Source organism: Protopterus annectens, chromosome 5.part0, assembly GCF_019279795.1.
Source record: "Protopterus annectens isolate FY-2018-M chromosome 5.part0, PAN1.0, whole genome shotgun sequence".
Taxonomy (NCBI): domain Eukaryota; kingdom Metazoa; phylum Chordata; order Ceratodontiformes; family Protopteridae; genus Protopterus; species Protopterus annectens.
This window is the reverse complement of record NC_056735.1, coordinates 735,008,444-735,021,628: the sequence shown is the minus strand read 5'-3', so window position 1 is coordinate 735,021,628 and position 13,185 is coordinate 735,008,444. Positions and strand designations below refer to the sequence as shown.

Below are 13,185 nucleotides of genomic sequence, written 5' to 3'. Positions count from 1 at the left end.
TAAGCTCTCACACAACTATTCTATGTCCTATTCTCATGTTGCAGTAGTCATAACAGTAGAGAGAGTCCCAGAACTTTAAGTATGAACCTTGGTGGAGGAAAGGTTTCCTTGATCAACCAAGCCCTGGAGGATAGACCTGGCAAAGCCTGATCTTGCTCGAGAGGCCTTATCCAGCTTGTAATGCTTGTTGAAGGTGTGTACCAAGGTCCAAGTGTCTGCTTCTATAATGGAGGTGAAATCCATGCCTTTGAAAAAGGCAGAAGAGGAGGCAGCTGCCCTGGTATAGAGGTTTAACATGGCCTTGCAAGGATTTCCCCTGATGGGAGTAGCACAAAGAAATGGATTTGGAGATCCATGAGGAAATGGTCTGTTTTGAGACAGCCTTCCCTAGGGCTCTTGGATGGAAGGAAATTAATAATTGGTCAGATTTCCTAATGGACTTAGTTTTGTCCAAGTAATATCTGAGTTGCCTGTGTACATCCAGGGAATGTACAGTCCTCTCTGAGGAGTTTTGTGGATGAGGGTAGAAAACTGGTAAGGTTAATGGTTTGATTCAATGAAAGTTCATTAACTACCTTGGGCATGAAGGAAGGGCTGGTCCTGAGAGCCACTCTGCCCTTGGGAAAAACAAGGTAAGGAGAGGTGGCCATAAGGGCTTGTATCTCTGAGACCCTCCTGCTGGAGGTAAGGGCCACTAGCAGAACTGTTTTCAGGGTGCATAGCTTCATGGAAAAGTACAGTTTTGTACCTACCATAAATGCAGATGTTCGAGTGTATACACTGCTGCAGTCATTACACTAGGGTTATCCTGCCGTCAGGCAGTTCCCCAGTTGGCCTGAGTTCCAAACTCTTGGTCCGGCGTCGGTTGCTGTCACCTCCTCCCTGACATCAGTGTGACAGGGGTATATAAAATGCAGCAGACACCATTTTCTTCAGTTTTTCTTGCCCCAGATGTCAGGTGCCTCTAAATAGGTAGGCAATTCCAATTGCTAATACAACATACATAAGAAAAGCAAAAAACAACTTACAGCTACCAGCAAATACTCCCCATAGGTAGTAAGGGTAGAAGACATAGGTACGTACCAGCCAGTAAGAGGGGAAGGAGGGAGGGTAACCTGCACTGCAGCAGTGTATACACTCAAACATCTACATTTATGGTGGGTACAAAATTGTACTATGTTTATCGTGTTACACTGCTGCAGTCATTACACTTGGGTAGAATCCCAAAGCTGAGGAAGGGTGGCTGGTTCTATAAGGCATTAGGGGTGGCTATAAGGCCCTGCAGCACTGGATTTAGAGTATAGAGGCAGATGGTAATGCTTGGTGAAGGTATGTACAGAACTCCAAGTTGCTGCTTCCAAAATATCCTTGGTAGGTACCCCCCTGAGGTAGGCAGTTGAAGTGGCTGTTGCCCTGGTGGAGTGAGATCTAAAACATATACAATGTCCTATCCATTTTTAAATAGTCTGTTTTGAAATGGCTTTTCCCTGTGCTCCTGCAGCATATGCTATCTGAAAGCTTTGGTTTTGTCCAAGTAGAAGCGTAACTGCCTGTGAATGCCCAAAGAGTGCAGTAGTCTCTCCCCTTTATTCTGTGGTTTAGGATAAAAAATTGGCAGGTGAATAGTTTGGTTTAGAGCCACACTGGATACCACCTTTGGCATAAAAATAGGGTTAGTTCTTAAAGACACCCTGTCCTGGTGGAAAATGAGGAAAGGTTCCACTGCCATCAGTGCCTGTAATTCTGAAACTCTTCGTGCTGATGTTATTGCCAGGAGCAGAGCAGTTTTCCAATAGATATATTTTAATTCTGCTGTGTTGGCTGGCTCAAAAGGAGGTAAAGTTAGCTTCTCCAAAACAAAGTTGACGTCCCAAGTTGGAGTAGGTGCTCTACGGGGCGGTCTTATGTTTTTAGCCCCTCTGAGGTACTGTTTTAACAGAGGATTAGAGAAAATTGGTGGATCCGTGTTGTAATGTGCAGAGATGCAGAGGCGTGGATCTTGATGGATGAGAAGGAGAGTCCTTCGTCCAGCGTCTCAGTTAAGTACTGCAGTATCTGAAGAATGTTTGGGACAAGAGGGTCAAGGCTGTGAGCTTGGTTCCAGGCACAGAATCTCAACCATTTATCCAAATAGGCTCTCCTGGTACTAGGCCTTCTGGCCTCCAGAATGACATCCATAACAGCTTTGGAGAGAGGCATTGCTTGCTGACTAAGGAATCTTCCATGCAGCTAGGTTTAAGGCTGTGTAGTATTTGTTTGTTGTGCTGAGTCAGCAGATGTGGGATTTGAGGCAAAATCCAGGGTGGTTCTTGTGCTAAGCTCCTTAAGATTGGGTACCAGTGCTGGCGTGGCCAGTCTGGTGCAATCAGGATCATCTTTGGCTCTTCCTGCTTGGCTTTTATGAGTACCTTTGGCAGGAGAGGTAGTGGTGGGAAAGTGTATACTTGTAGGTTCTCCCAGCTGAATGAGAGGGCATCCACTTTCCATGCTTTGGATGGTAACTTCTTGTGAAGAATTTTTGTAGCTGGCAGTTTATTGGGGATGCAAACAGATCTATGTCCGGTCTCCACCATTTCTGTGTTATCATTCTGAATATCTGTGAATTCAACTCCTATTCATGGAGATCCATGATGTTTCTGCTTAAGTCGTCTTCCAGTGTGTTTTTCTCTCCTGGCAGGAATTGTGCTTGCAGATGAACTTGAAGGTTTATAGCTGTGTTCCACAAGGTCATAGCTTGTCTGCATAGGGGGTAGGACTGAGTGCCCCCTTACTTATGTACCACATAACTGTGGTGTTGTCTGTCCTTAGTAGTAGTTGTCCTGGATGCAGCAGGTCCTTGAAAGCTATAAGCGCATTTTGTACAGGTAGCATCTCTTTTTGATTGATGTGAAGATGCCTTTGTTCTGCGGGCCATGTGCCCTGAATACATTCGCCTGCCATGTGTGCTCCCCAGGCATAATCCGATGCATCTGTTGTCAGTGCTTGCCTGGCTGTGGGTTGTGTAAAAGGCTGTCCCTTGTTTAGGTGACAAGCTTGAGCCCACCACTTTAACTCTTGTTGAAGGCAAGGGATTAGTGGTATAACTGTTTCCAAACTTTGACAGTGTTGAGACCATACATTCTTTAGGTACCATTGTAGTTTCCTCATATGCAGTCTGGCATATGGAATTAGTAGTATGCAGGATGCCATGTAACCTAAGGCCTGCAGAATTTTTCTTGCAGGGAGTTGGGTCTTTGTTGCCATCAATTGAAAGTATTGAGTCAGTTGTCCTTGTTTGTCTGGCGTGAGATAAGCCATCTGGGCCGTTGTGTTCAAGCTGGCACCCAGGAATATAATCTCTTGTGAGGGCACTAGTTTTGATTTCTTTTTGTTTACTGTGTACCCCAGGCAACTTAACTTTTTTACAAACGCTAGATGCTTTAGAAGAATGTCCTTGCTCTCTGCTTGAATCAGGCAGTTGTCCAGGTACGGATAAATTTGAATTCCTTTCTGTCTGCAAAATGCAATAACTGGTGCCAGGCACTTTGTGAAGACCCTGGGCGCAGTAGATAAGCCAAAGGGCAGTGCAGAGAATTGGTAGTGCATTGAACCAGCTATGAATCTGAGGTATCTTCTGCAGTTTTGTCTGACAGGGACATGCAGGTATGCCTCTTTGAGGTCCAAAGTCACGAGCCAAGCTTTCTTGTCCAGCATGGGAAGAAGCTGCTGTAATGTCAACATTTTGAATTTTGGAACATCCAGGTAAGTGTTTAGAGATGAAAGATCCAGAATGGGCCTCCAGGCTTTGTCCTTTCTGGGTTACCAGAAAGTCTTGAGTAAAATCCTTGTCCTTGCTCCTGTGATGGTACCTTTTGAATAGCTCTCATATCCATGAGTGCTGTAATTTGTTTTTGAGCCTCTGCCCATTGATTTGGTGGCAGATTTGGCATTCCTTTTAACCTTGGCAGAGTGTGAAAGTGGAGCCTGTAACCTTGAAATACAATGTTGAGAACCCATTTGTCTTTGGTGATCATTTGCCAATTGTGGTAGAAGAGTGCCAGTTTTCCTCCCAAGAGGGCTGCCAAGAAGGATTTGTTTGGCAGCTGTAGTGGGAAGTCATTGGAGCTGCTTTTTATATGGTTGGGGTCTGTCTTCCCCTTCTTTCTGGCCTGATGCAACCCATTGTCGAGGCCTGTAAGGACCTTGTGTTTGACCTCTACCTCTTGGACATCTGTATCTTCCCCTTTGAGGTCTGTCTGTAATTGGAAAGGACCAATTCTTAGTTGGCCAGTTTCTGCTAAATCTAGGAGGCTGAACCTGTAAGAAATCCTTCACCGTTTGCATAGATTTTGCCTTATCCTCCATTTTCTTTAATACCTCTTCTGCCTTAACTCCAAATAACACATCCTGCTGCAAAGGTGCATCCAATAATTTTGCTTTAACATGATCTGGTAATGTATGTTCTTTTAACCAAGCATGTCTTCTAATGACACAGCCTGTAACCGCTGCTCTGCAGGAGGCCTCTAGAGAATCAAAACCACATTGCAAAGTATGCTTTCCCACTTGTTCAGCTGCATGCAATAAATCTTGCATTTCTTTAAAATTAGGAGGATCTGATTCTGGAAGTATTTTTTGTTTTAACTGAGACAGTAAAAATTGCTGATAGCATGTGAAACTGGCAGTTTAAGGCTCTCATTGCTAAAGTTGCAGACGTATATACTTTCTTTCCCCATCTGTCTAATGCTCTGGAATCTCTGTCAGAGGGAACTGGGTTCTTGGTTGATGAGGCCTTAACTCCTTTGGGTCCCTGAGAAATAGTTTCAGGGTCAGCTACAGGGCTTTTATACAGAAATTTATGTGAGTCAGGGACTCTGTAGTATCTGTCAGATTTAACAGGGGCTGGAGGTAAGGAATCAGGATTTATGCTGGATTCAGTATACACATCATCCACAATATCTAACACTGGTGGAATAGCAAGGGGTCTGTGTTGAGGTAATAAAAGGAACTCTCTGAGCCTTTTCTTAGATTCTGAGTAATCCTGGCCTTCCGAGTGGAAATACTCCCTCATGGTATGTAGGGTTTCCCCAAAGGAGTAGACCTCAGGCGGTGAGGCTGATGGAATTGATTCCTCAGCATCAGAATCCTCATAAGGGGGTAAAGAGTATCCCAGGTCTGAGGATGAATCAGAAGAGATGGACACCTGGTCGGATGAGTCATAGTCTGCATCCTGTCTAAGTCTTTTATCAGGAGGGGAATGGGGCCCCCTGATCAGCGTGATTAGGTCTTCGGCCATTTTGAGCATTTGTTTCTCAGGCATGGAGGCCTGTCCTGGAGAATGCTGTATGTGTTTCTTTGATTTTAAAGGAGGCTTAGACTTAGCTGAGGGTTGAATGCTTAACTGAGTAGGTCTGAAGACACCCTCTGTAGCTGTGGGTTGCTCAGCTACTCCAGATCCCTCTGAAAGGTGAGTCTCGGTAGGCTGAAGAACTAGTGCATCCGAAGGCCCAGCCATCTTCACGTGGGAGTCAGAGGCAGCTTGTGGTTCTACAGAAGCAGTGTCAGGGGCTGCGAAGGTGCCTCGCTGAAAACTGGAGAACTGACGACTGGCCTAGAAGAGGCTTCGTCGTCAGTTTTGGGCCTCGGATGCCTATCCTTGTCTTTGCGCTTTTTGTGTATTCCGGTCGTTGGAAGTTCCGAAGGCATGGTATAATTGAATTTTCTACCAAAATAATGTCGGGCAAAATCAAACCGACGTTTAATAGTGCGCTTGTTAAACCTAGCACAAAACCGACAACCAGTGATGTCGTGGTCAGGGCCTAGGCATGGGATATAATAGGAATGGAAATCCTTATGAGGTATTTGCTTCCCACAAGAAATACAGTTATTAACTTTTACTGACATCGGTCTGAGGCAAGAAAAAGTTTCCCCAATGGGGTACTTAGCTTTGTAGAAGACTTCAGTTCTGGATTCGGAATGAAAATCTCAAGAGACGGCCGACCGGCACTTGCAAACTGCTTTTGCTTTGGGCACCGTGCGGCAAGAAAGACTGAAGAAAATGGCATCGGCTGCATTTTATATACCCCTGTCACACTGACGTCAGGGAGGAGGTGACAGCAACTGACGTCGGACCAAGACTTTGGAACTCAGGCCGACTGTGGAACCGCCTGACGGCAGGATAACCCTAGTGTAATGACTGCAGCAGTGTAACACGATGAACATCTGAGTGAGCTGATTCAAAAGGAGGCAAGGTTAGTTTTTCTAGAACAAAATTTAAGTCCCAAGGAGGAGGAATGGGTCTCTTGGGGGTCCTGATTGGAGACCTCCTTTCAAAAAAAGCTCGACTTCCAGTCTGGATGCCAGAGGGGATGTAATGGGCAGACAGGCAGAAATGGCAGACAGGTGGACTTCGACTGAAGAATAAGTTAGTCCTGAGTGGAGTAGCTCCCACAAAAAGGATAGGATCATTGGTACCAGAGTAGTAAGAGGGTCCTGATTATTCCTTTGACACCACTTGGAGACTCTGTTCCACTGTAATATGGCCTCCTGCAGAACACTGAGTACGTCCTCTGAATATAGGTGCCTGTAAGGGATTAGAATCCTATCAGCCATAAGGTCAACTTTAGGTTGTTCACCTGTGGGTGGATGGGATCCCTTGTCCTGTGTTAGCAGCTCTAATCAGTGGGGTAACCTGTGTTGACTGCCCTTGGCTAGTAAGTGTAGGAGGGGGAACCAATGCTGTCTTGGCCAAAATGGGGGTCACCTGTAGGATTTTGGGTTTGTCCTTCTGAATTTTCAGGAGGACTTTCTGAATTAGTGTGAAAGGAGGGAAGGCGTAGAGGTACATTCCCTCCCAAGAAAAAGGAGAATGTGTCCACTTTCCAAGCTTGTGGATATGGATCCCTTGTGCAGAAGCTGGGCATCTGCTTGTTCTGGGGGGAGGCAGAGAGATCTGCTTGTGGAATACCCCATCTGTGTATCAGGTCCAAGAAGACCTCTCTCTGAAGCATCCATTTGTGAGGGGGAGCCGAGGTTCTGCTGAGTTTGTCTGCCATAACATTCTCTGTTGAGGGGATATACATTGCTACCAGATGGACCTGGAGGGAAGCTGCTAATTTCCAAATCTGGATGGCCAGGCTGCATAAAGGGTAGGACCTTGTCCCCCCTTGCTTGTTGATGCACCACAGGACAGTCAAATTGTCTGTGAACCCTGGCAGGATAGTGAGTTTGAATGTTAGAGGGGCTAATAGCAATGCCCTCATTTCCTGGATGTTGTGGTCCTTTTGCCTCTGAGTGGACCATCTGCCTTGAACTGAGAATTGTTGTTGGTTTGTTAACAGCACTGCACCCCACTCCAGGAATGACGTGTCTGTGGAGACCTGTTGTTGTGGGGCTGGAAGTTGAAGATGGGTTCCTAGGTTGAGTTGCAGTGCTGAGACCCACCACTGAATTTCCTTTTTTAAATAGAGGAGCAGTGGAAGAGGTGAGTCCATGGGTTTGGAGTGTTGGCTCCCTAGGTTTTTCAAGATCCACTGGACTTTGCACATGTGGAGTCTTGCCAGAGGTAACATGGGAATGAGGGATGCCATGTGGCCTAGCATTCTCAGGAATTCCCTTGCTGTCAAAGAGGACTGGGTAAGGATCTGACTCAAGTATATGCAAAAGCTCTTGATCCTTTGGTCTGGAATGAAGGCTTTCATGCTGTCTGTTCTGATCCTGCATACCAAGAGAGCCAAATCTTGTGAGGGGGTCAGGTGTGGTTTTTCTAGATTTAGGGTGAACCCTAATTGAGGTAGGGTGGAAGATGCCTGTTGTAGGTGAAGTAGTAGAACTTGGTAGGCTTGATGGAGGATGAGCAGGTCGTCTAGGTATGGGTATATCTGTATACTCTGGGTCCTGCAGTGAGCAATGAAGGGGGCTAGGCACTTTGTAAATACTTGAGAAGCAGTGGAGAGACCAAAGGGCAAGCCAGATAACTGAAAATGACAGGAGTCTATTGCAAATCTGAGGAATTTCCTGCAGTTTGGATGGACAGGAATGTGGAGACAGGCATCCTTCAGGTCCAGGGTTACCATGAATGCATGGGGGGGTATTAGTGGTAAGAGAAGGGGTAAGGTGATCATTTTGAAGCTGGGAACATGGAGGAAGAGGTTTAAGAAGGATAGGTTTAGGATTGGCCTCCAAGGGCAGTCTTTTCTCGGTACAAGAAACATTCTCTGGAGTAAAAGACTGTGTTTCTTTGTGGGGTAGGCAACTGTTCTATGGTGCCCTGAGTTAGGAGTTGTTGAGTGATGGTTAGGAATAGGTGGATTTGATTTCTTGGTGATTGGGGAATACCTTGAAAAGGTGGGAGCATCCACCAGGTCATGAAATATCCTCTCTGAATGATGGAGAGGACCCACTGTCCTGCTGTTATTCTCTGCCAAGAGGGTAGGGAGAGGGTGAGGCGAAGGGATAAGGGTCTTTTTCTTGATGCAACTGAGATGAGTCACAGTGGAGGTGGTCTGGATTGGTCAGACTGACTCCGAAAAAATGTAGTGGAGGAGCTGGTGGGAAACCTGGGAGTAGAACTTTTCTGGGCTGTCTACATCTCTTACATGGGGGAGCTGAGTGAAAGGACTGCCTTCTAACAAAGGAGGGCTTCTGTGGGTAATTCCTGTGGTATCTAAGAATAGGTGATACCAGAAGATAACTGAGATTCTGTAATTCTTTCCCCTTTTCTTGAAGGGATTTAAGGAGCTCAGCAGAAGCCTGTCCAAAAAAGGACCTTATTGTCCAAGGGAGCATCCATAGGGAGAGGCTGAAGCCTTACACAGGAATATTGCCTTAATACTGATCCTGAAACAGCCGATTTAGATGAGGCTTCCACAGCATCGTAACTGCACTTAATGGAGTGTCTGGTCACTTGGGATGCTGTGGAAAGTAGGGAATTAACTTGGGCTTTTATAGGGGAGTCCTGTACCTTGGACAGAATGGTAGAGGCTTAGGAAATGGTATCTAAAACATACCTAACCATGTGTGTTTGGTAGTTCAAGGCCCTTATGGCTAAAGTAGAGGAGGTATAAACCTTTTTCTCTAGTCTGTCCATAAATCTGCTGTCTTTATCCGTTGGGTAAAGGGCAGCAGAAGGTAGATGCCTAGAAATTTTGTCTGCAGAGACAGCTATAACAGCTGGATCTGCTGGTGGATTTCTAAAGAGAAACTGGGTGTCCTGTGGGACATTATAGAAAAGGTTTGGTCATTTAGATGCTGGAGGTCGTGAGTCAGAAGACTGAGAAGCAGCCAAAAAAGCATCCTGATAAGCAGGAAGTAAGGGAGGGGAGAGACAGCAGAAAGAGATGGTTGCTCCATTTGTAAGAGGTCAAAATACCTTTTCTTGGACTCAGATACCTCTGAAGCCTGCCACTTAAAATGTTCCCTCATGAGGGAGACAGTGACCCCAAAGGTAAATTCTTCTCCTAGAGATTCAGGAGAAATAGCATCCTCCTCCTCTGGGGTAATGAAATCCTTAGGGAAGTCTATTTGGGTTTAATAAGAGAAGGATTCCTCAGAAGAGGAGTAATCTTCCTCAGATACCTGTACAGGTGGCTGAGGTGAGACAGTAGTGGGGAAGCTGTTGTATCTGCAAGGCCTGAAAAGCCTTAGAGAGACTTTGTGAGAACACTTCCCAACCAGGCACTATTTGAGGTTCAGGGTGCTTAGTTTTTTGTTTCCTCTTCAAGGGAGTTGCCAGTGGAGAATGCAAAGAAGTGGACGTCTGCTTAATAGGAAGAGAAAGAGCAGGGCCCTCTGACTGTGTGAGTCATGGTTCTCCTCCACCATCAGTCTCTGATGGCAGAATTACCTCAGTGGACATACAAGCGGTTTCCGGCATCCCAGCTTCCATTAAGATTCCCGGGCCCGCTTTGGTAACCCTTTTCTGAGCTGATTCCGGGTTTTCAAACACCTCTAGAACCTACTCAAACGCCTGAGGCACAGCGTCGGATTCTGGCCTGATTTTCTTGGCCTTCTTCCTCGGCGGCTCATCAGATGGGCCTACTCTTCCTTCCATACCAAGCGCTAGGCGATGTAACCTTTGGTTCTCTAAATACAACTTAAGTGCCGCCAAGTGGCTATGGAGAGTTTTGGGGACAAAATATTTGCAAATACGGCAGGACATATGGTCGTGGGCCTCGCCTAAGCAAAATACACACTTCTCATGCATGTTCTTGTGAAGAATTTGTCTCCCACAAGCACACTTCCCCTTTCTAGCCGACATGTATGTCTAAACTGTAATCAAAGTAAGGAAAAAACCCAACAGGACACATCTGTATTGGCTGAAGTGGTCGTCACGTCTTGAATGGAATCGCATTCGTTGTCTGAAGAAAAACAATCTGCTTGTGGAACTGGCAAACAGGAGTCTAACGATCACTGCGGCAGAAACATTCTGATGAGGGTACGTGCAGCCGTCACTTTTATACCCAATTTTGGTTTATGGCCCTGGTAAGGGACATCACTCGTAACCTCCTGTGAAAAAGATTTTGGTATACTGGCCAGACGGTGGCACTCCAGGCAGCAACTCCCTACTGTTATGAATATTGCAACATGAGAATAGAAGGACATCTAATCTTTCATTTCTGCCTAAAGTGATATCAAGTTTACTCTTAGCTAGGCTATCCAGCTCCCTTTCTTCATTCCTGGATGTCCATAAGATACTATCTTGCCATTGCCAGAACTACAACCTTCAGAAATTATGCTAAGTTATTCTTTCTTGTGAAGGCAAGAAAAAAAGTGTTAAAGCAGAAAATTTCTAAATGGTTGTCCAATGCTGTTTCTTTTTGTTATTCTCACCATAACAAGTCCATTCCACTCAGGGTCAAGGCACATTTTACCAGGGGAGTGGCTTCTTCAGTGGCTTTTTGAAAAGGGCTAGACTCCAAGTATTCTGGAGGCAGCAACTTGTAGCTCTTGTACCTTATTTTTCAAAGCACACCAAACTGGACTCCTTTACCAGGTCTAAAACAAGCATTGCTAGGACCATTCTCCAGGGTGTCTTAAACCCTAATCCTTCCTCCTCATAGTTTTTTTTTTATATAGTGTGGTATTCTACCTATATAGCCAAGGCTACTGTAGCAGTGTTCTTAGGACAAACATAGTATAGTTCTGTAATTAAACTAACCATAAAAGTATATGTTTGAAGAGATCACTGCTGCAGTAGCCACTCCCTCCCTCCATTACCCTTATTTTTTTGTTGCCAGACTGAGGACATTCAGTTTTATTACAGCACTGACTTATTTTAGGGGTATAGCCTCTCTCCTTCAGCTAATATGAAATCTCTGAAGAGCTAGGTGGCCAGACCACCAATTTTCTCCAGCCCAGATTGAGCTGTCAACGATATGGACATGTGAATGGTGCCTTTAAGCTTTAGAAGCTGGCTCGCTGTTACATCCTAGGCAGGATAGATCCCACACAGATAAGGCTACTGCAGCAGTGATCTTATCAAAAACATTAGATGCTATTCATGTGGAAGTCTGGAAGTTGGGAGTGAAAAAAGTGATAGAAATCTAGAAGGTTTTGTTTAACTAGTGTTTCAAAAAGGGGGGGGGGGGAACTACCACCATCCTTGAAGAAAGCTGCTGTGGTTGTATTACCCAAAGAGGGTAAAGACCTTCACATTCGGTTTCATATAAATCCATTTCAATTTTAAACCATTATCATGAAGTGTTTATATTTATACTAGTTAAGAGAATGGCACTTATTTCTAAAACTGATAGATATGGATCAAAGTGGTTTTGTGTAGAGGAGATACAGATACGATAACTGTCACTCGTCCCTCTCTAACACAGATGACAAGCAGGTGGGGTATTTCATTTAGATGCTTTAATACATAGAAACACATCAGGATGCATAGCAGCATCATAATATATAAACAAACTGGTTAACAAACAGACCTTACATACACACATACAAGCTTACATCTCAACAGCTTACTACAAAATGGTACTCAGGCTTGTATGTGCTCAGTATTTTTACACTTGTGCAAGCCCTTGGATAGCTTTTTAAAGATACATGCACACACACTGATCTACAGTAACATTAACAGAAAAAAGATGAAGATGGATGAAGAGTGGAAGAAAATGCCACTAATGTTGGTGGGTCTTGATGAAAAGAATGCATTTGATGCACTGAGTTGGATTTTTATAAGTAGAGCAATGGTAGCATTTGTAATTACTGATAGAATTATACGGATAATTTAGCCAGCTATATAAAGGCCCAGAGGCTAGAATTAAGATGGGAAGCTGCCTCTCCAACAATCTATATTTGAACAGAGGAACAATGCAGAGGTGTTCTCTTTCTCCATTGTTATTTGTTTTACATTTAGAGCCACTGTCAAAGAAAATAAGGGACTCACAAATACAAGGATAGAACTGGTATGGTAATCAAGAAAAGTTAGTTTTTATTGGCAGATGATGATATTTTCGTATCTGAAGTAAAAAAAAAAAAAAAAAAAACGGAAAAGGACATTTCAGTATTGTGGAACATTATGAGACAGTTTCAAATGTTTTCAGGATACAAAATAACTGAAGATGAAATAAAGGCCACAGCAGGAAAACAAAAGTTATGTACTTACCCTAAAAAGAAGTTATGTATTTACCATAACTTTGCATCTGTGTTGTTCACTGACATTCCTCCTTGTCTGATGGGTTCAGATCCAAGTCCTCTAATTTGACTCAGCCGTTGTAAAAGCAGGTGGCAACCTTGAACTCTCAAGCTTCTCCCTTACCCAGACTGCATCACCCCATTACCTCAGATCTTGTCTGCAGACTAATATTTTACTCCTATAGAAAAAAATTTAAGCAGATAATGGAAACACAAGGCTATATCCAAACTCATAAAATGCAAGGGAAAGACCCCAAGACTGGTTGTATCCATTTGCTTTTCAGACAGCACTGGATGGGGTTTGGTGGGGACTTGAGGAGGAATGAAAATGGACACAGAGATGGAACATTAAGTACATAACTTCTTTATCTGATGTTGTCAATTTTGATTCCATCCTCGACTGATGGGACAGAGTCCCCGGCTACTATAATCCCAGGGTGGCCTCAAAGAAGGACATTCCTGAGCACCACTGAGCCAAATGATGCCCTACTTCTAAGAAACTAAATCTGGCTTGCAATGAGATATGACAGTGTAAGGTGAAGCCCAAGTTGCTGCTGCAGAAATATCATC

The 13,185-nt window shown here is 44.5% G+C and overlaps 1 protein-coding gene across 2 annotated transcripts in view; it reads right to left on the bottom strand.

Annotated features, from left to right (window-relative positions):
- Positions 1 to 13,185, bottom strand: part of DYNC2H1 (dynein cytoplasmic 2 heavy chain 1) — a 6,555,988-nt gene that overhangs the window by 3,071,346 nt on the left and 3,471,457 nt on the right. The gene's annotated exons all lie outside the window — the stretch shown is intronic.